This window comes from Oreochromis aureus, linkage group 1 (assembly GCF_013358895.1).
Source record: "Oreochromis aureus strain Israel breed Guangdong linkage group 1, ZZ_aureus, whole genome shotgun sequence".
NCBI classification, from domain to species: Eukaryota; Metazoa; Chordata; class Actinopteri; order Cichliformes; family Cichlidae; genus Oreochromis; species Oreochromis aureus.
In genome coordinates this window covers 3,914,284-3,920,283 of record NC_052942.1, presented here as the reverse complement: position 1 = coordinate 3,920,283, position 6,000 = coordinate 3,914,284, and positions in this window count along the sequence as shown.

Below are 6,000 nucleotides of genomic sequence, written 5' to 3'. Positions count from 1 at the left end.
CTAGAGCTATCTGCTGCTCTGGCTCAACACTACAGCAGTACAGGCTGAAACTCACTCACTCAGCTGGCCAGTCACAGTCTGCACTGACTGCTTAAAGTGACAGTAACAAAGAGATTTGAATACTAAGACCAAACATATACCACCTTTCTGCTGATGAATAATTTTTGAAAAGTTCTTAATTTGACAGATGTTCAAAATTCTAATTCATTTGTTTTATTACTACTATAATATAATAACAAATTCACTTGGATGAGTGACGAAACGTTTCTCCCACAAAACGCTACGTCCAGATGAACAGATTCAACTTTTGGAGATTTACTTTCCTGGATGATTGAGAATGCATCAAGACATAATAACAAATATATAGTTATAATCAATCATTGCTGTAACTTATTAGTTAATTGCTGATCAACTATAAAGTTGATTGCTCATTATTTTTATTCTTGGACTCCACTAAGGTACCTTTACAATATTTACAGTTCAGGACCTTGGTGCAGATCCTCAGTTCATCCTCTGCACTGAAAAAAAGGGATTGGCCAGCTCTTGGATTTACGTAAGCATCTTGCGTGTATTTAACACAATTGCCTCATGCTTTAAAGTTAAGTGTAACTATATAGTGTAGAAACTACATGATATGCAGAGAGGCTAGATTAAATTGTTCATATCATGTTCAAGTGAAGTAAGTCAATAACTTTCAGTCCCGTAGGCTTTGGATCGTGGTTTCAGGAAGGCATCCATCTCAGTCAAATCGAGCAAATTGGGTGGTTGTTACATTAAAAAAGTCTAACTTGTAATTTAAACACAATAATATCATGTTTCTATAAACGTAATTAAATCATGAAGGATCTGTATGAAATCCAACAACTTGTTCTTGTTGAGATGACATGGTACAATCTAGTAAGAGTGGTTAGTTGCTGAACTCATGAAATTCACAAGATCGCACGAGATGTCAAACTGCAGGAAAATCACTGGAGTTATAAGAGGCAGACAATTACACACACACCACGTGTATGCTATTGCTATTTATTGTGGTTTAACCTGTCAAGGACAAAAACGTACAAAAAAATTCTGCATCAAGCCTTGAAATCATAGCTTTCCTACTTTTGTTAAGTCTGGATTGTTGGCATTGTGGTTAGTGCTGTTGCTTCACAGTAAGAAGATCCTGGGTTCAAATCCACAGTCTGGCTAGTTTGCACTGGTTTCTCTCTGGGTATTCTGGTTTCTTCCCACAGTTAAAAGCCATGCAGTTGTCAGAGTTAGGTTAACTGGTGATTCTAAATTACCTGTCAATGTAAGTGCAAATGGTTGTTTGTGATAGACTTATGAGTTGTCCAGGGTGTACCCTGCCTATCACTTCAGGGTTATTTTCCAGCCCTCCTGCAACCAGGATAAAGATAGGAGGATGGTAGTTGTTGTACATCCATTCAATTTTTATGGTAACCAGGATCTAGACTTTGTTGAACATTATATAATATGAAGAGAACATGTAGTATTTAAGTGACCAAATAGTATTGGAGTAAAAGTTATTGAATAGTGTTGAAATAAAATGACAAAATTGTGAAGGATTAAAATATTCCAAGAGCTCAACTTACTTCATCTAAACATGTTTCAATCGCGTTTTATGAACACAGAATGCACAGGTTTATTGAATATGAAAAAGTTGTGTTGATTGAACTCAACACTGGACACTGAACTCGAACACTGGACCAGCTCTGAACACTGGACCAGCTCTGAACACTGGACCAGCTCTGAACACTGGACCAGCTCTGAACACTGGACCAGCTCTTTATCCTCTCGAGGATACTTGAGGGTGCATGGGAGTTTGCCCAACCAGTCTACATGTGTTTTGTGGACTTGGAGAAGGCATTCGACCGTGTCCCTCGGGGTGTCCTGTGGGAGGTGTTGCGGGAGTATGGGGTGTCTGGCCCATTGCTACGGGCCATTCGATCCCTATACAACCGTTGTAAGAGTTTGGTTCGCATTGCCGGCAATAAGTCGGACTCGTTTCCGGTGGGTGATGGGCTCCGCCAGGGCTGCCCTTTATCACCGATTCTGTTCATAATTTTATGGACAGGATTTCTAGGCGCAGCCAAGTGGCGGAGGGCTTTCACTTGGTGGCCTCAGAATCTCATCTCTGCTTTTTGCGGATGATGTGGTTCTGATGGCTCCATCGGTGGGGGCCTCCAGCTCGCACTGGAACAGTTCGCAGCCGAGTGTGAAGCAGCGGGAATGAGGATCAGCACCTCCAAATCTGAGGCCATGGTTCTCAGCCGGAAAAGGTGGAATGCCCACTCCGGGTCGGGGATGAGTTCCTGCCCCAAGTGGAGGAGTTTAAGTATCTCGGGGTCTTGTTCGCGAGTGATGGGAGAAGGGAGCCGGAGATCGACAGACGGATTGGTGCTGCGGCTGCAGTGATGCGGACGCTGCACCGGTCCGTCGTGGTGAAGAGGGAGCTGAGTGTAAGCGAAGCTCTCAATTTACCGGTCGATCTACGTCCCGACCCTCACCTATGGCCACGAGCTGTGGGTAGTGACCGAAAGAACGAGATCGCGGATACAAGCGGCAGAAATGAGCTTCCTCCGAAGGGTGGCTGGCCTCTCCCTTAGAGATAGGGTGAGAAGTTCGGCCATCCGGGAGGGGCTCAGAGTAGAGCGCTGCTCCTCCACATCGAAAGGAGCCAGTTGAGGTGGTTCGGGCATCTGACAAGGATGCCCCTGGGCGCCTCCTGGGTGAGGTGTTCGGGCATGTCCCACGGGAGGAGGCCCAGGGCAGACCCAGGACAGCTGGAGAGATTATATCTCTCGGCTGGCCTGGGAACGCCTTGGTGTTCCCCCGGATGAGCTGGAGGAGGTGGCTGGGGAGAGGGAGGTCTGGGCTTCTCTGCTTAGGCTGCTGCCCCCGCGACCCGACTTCGGATAAAGCGGATGAGGATGGATGGATGTGTTGATTGAACTCAATTGTTTAAGTTTCTGCCAAAGCAAAACATTTGTATGCAACCGATGTCCACTATTGAATCAAGTAAATCCAACATGGCCTTTTTTTCAGTGTGTCTAAAGAAAGTTGTTTTAACTCCTCCCCTTTAAGGCAACATTCTTCTGATTGGTTGCCTTTCAGAATCTAAATGCTTGAACAGTAACCAGGTGTTGCTGCTGTGTTTGTAGCAGGACATCCTGTTCCATGGAAAAATGAGAAATGCAGACCTGTAAGCGGTTAAAAACATCTGTGTAACACAGGCCTTGAAGCTATCTGGAGTTTTGCATTACTGTAAGTTGCCAGCACAGTCTCAAGAGCACCTAGGAGATTCCAGGAGACAGGCATACTCTTGAAGGACCAGACAGGTCTGTAGATGGTTGTTAAGCCATTATCAATAAAGGCATCTGCTTCTTTGTGCAAGAAGAAACAGGATGAGGACTGCTAGAGCCCTACAAAATGACCTTGAACAGGCCTCTGGTATGAATGCCTTTGACCAAACAGAGAAACAGAAAAAACTGTGAGTGAGCCAAGCAAGAGGGTAGCCTGAGGGTCTGACATCCTATGTGTATGATTATACCGAATCCAGACCCACACCAGACAGTTGGTATTTGACATGTTTTTATAAGGATGCACTCCAATCATGATTTTGATGCATCACAGTGAGTAAGTGAAAAAAGCACACCGTCTTTAAATTTCAAGTTATTATATGAATCAGGACATCATAATAATAATCTGATCTTTAGCATGTCCTAAAATTATGCAACCTAGATGAACAAAAACACACGACATATTAGGAATACCTTCTTAGGAATTCAGAGGGTATGCAGCAGCCAGGTGCTGGTTATCAAATATACTTGATTAATTGATCATCACCAAGTGGCACTCTTCTTCTCTATACAACATGCCCCATTCACCTATTAACATCCAGTCATACAAACAGTTTTTTCAGTGCTTTCTGTCTAACATTCACACACATTCACATTTTGGATGCATCAGAGATCAACTTGACATTAGTATTTTGCCCAAGGATATTTGGCATGCAGATAGGAGGAGCCAAGGATCAAACCCTGCCCATTAGTAGATGACCTACTCCAACTTGTGAGCTACAGAACTCCCTTTAAGACATTAAACAAGGGCTGTAGTCTCAAAAACCTCTGCTTTTATAGAAGTAGTCTCAAAGTTTATTACAGTACAATAAGCAAAAGACTAAACAAATATGACTTGATTGCCAAGAGAAAGTCTCTTTTATCTAAAAAGAACATGGTAGTACCGCTTAGGTTTGCAAAAGTGCATCTGAACAAACCAAAAGACAATGGAACAATGTCATTTGGACAGACACGACCAAAGTGTAGCTGGCCGTAATGCACAGTGCCATATTTGGTGAAAAACACCTCATACCAACTATCAGTTACAGTGGTGTAAATACCTGATGGTGATGATTTGAGGCTGTTTAGCAGCTACAGCACCTTACAGTCAGTGAAGTCCTCTGTATACCAAAGTATTCTATAATCAAATGTGAGGCCATTTGTCATTCAGCTGAAGCCTGGTCAAAATTGGGTTATGCAATAGGACAATGATCTGAAGTACATCAGCAAATACACCAGCATGATAGCTGAAAAACAACAGAATCAAGATGTTACAGTGGCCCAGTCAAAGAGCCACTGTTTGACTGGGCATTCATCAGACCTTAGGACAGGGGTAGGCAACTCCAGGCCTCGAGTGCCAGTGTCCTGCAAGTTTTAGATGTGTCCTTGATCCAAAACAGCGGATTCAAATGGCTAAATTACCTCCCCAACATGTCTTGAAGTTCTCCAGAGGCCTGGGAATGAACTAATCATTTGGTGTGTGGACACAGGGTGATATCTAAAACCTGCAGGACACCGGCACTCGAGGCCTGGAGTTGCCCACCCCCGCCTTTGGAGAGCTGAGCATAAATGAACTTAAGTAAAGCTGTAAAGAAGAGTGGGTCAAAATTGATCCACAATGATTTAGAAAATTGATCATATCATACATGACTATTTAAAGTCCCTTCAACTAAACATAGTAGCAGAAAGAATATAAAATGTTACTACTAAAAAGTTAGTCGACTTTTTTTCTTTTTATCATGACTTAGTTCTTATATATCACTTTTTCATTTAGGTACTCAAAGCACTTCACAACATGCCTCATTGAAACGAGTTTGAATTGAGTTTTCTGTCTAACTTGGGGTCCTCTATCTTGCCCAAGGACACTTTGGCATGCAAACTGGGCAGTAGGGATTGAATCACAGGTGAAAGAAAAAAAAATGTGACTTAAGCATTTCTCTTGGCTTTAATTGACCCGAGCAGTGGATTAACTTTTACACTTGTATTCAATTTTTTTGAACAGCAGTAATAAAGTAATTTGCTTCATTTTCAGTTGGCTCCTCGTTCTGGCAGATGTCTTGCTTAATTACTGACTCTCTAACTAGACACTGTGGAGTATTTTAGAACAGTGTGAAACTCTCACAGAGGACAAATCGCAGTTTCTAAGCACAGAAAAAAACTTGCATATTCAACTTAATAAGATTTTGTGAAAGCAGTGAGAATGTACTATTGCACCAGCCTTTCTGCCTGTCTTAAAAAAAATGTAGTGTTTTATTACAGTGTGCAAATGTCACCATGAAGGCTCATTACACACACAGACATACACTACCAGTCAAAAGAACACCCCAATTTGTCCAACTATTTATTGCAATTCAAGTCATTCAAGTACAATAAATAGCTTGAAATTGTACAAAGGTAGGTAAACTGCTAGAGGTTAAAAAGGGGGAGGTTAACAGAAAATGAAAAATAATATACATTTCAGAATTATACAAAAAGACCTTCTCCAGGGAACAAAACATGGGTTAACAATTTAAAGCTGTTCTGCAGCAATGGCGGTTCATCAAGCCTTGAAAGCTGGTGCTACTAATTCCTACAGGTGTTCCAACTTTTCTGGATTACTTACAATTCCCTCTGTCTGCATAAAAGCAGTGTTGGAATACACTGTGGTAACATACCCTCGTCA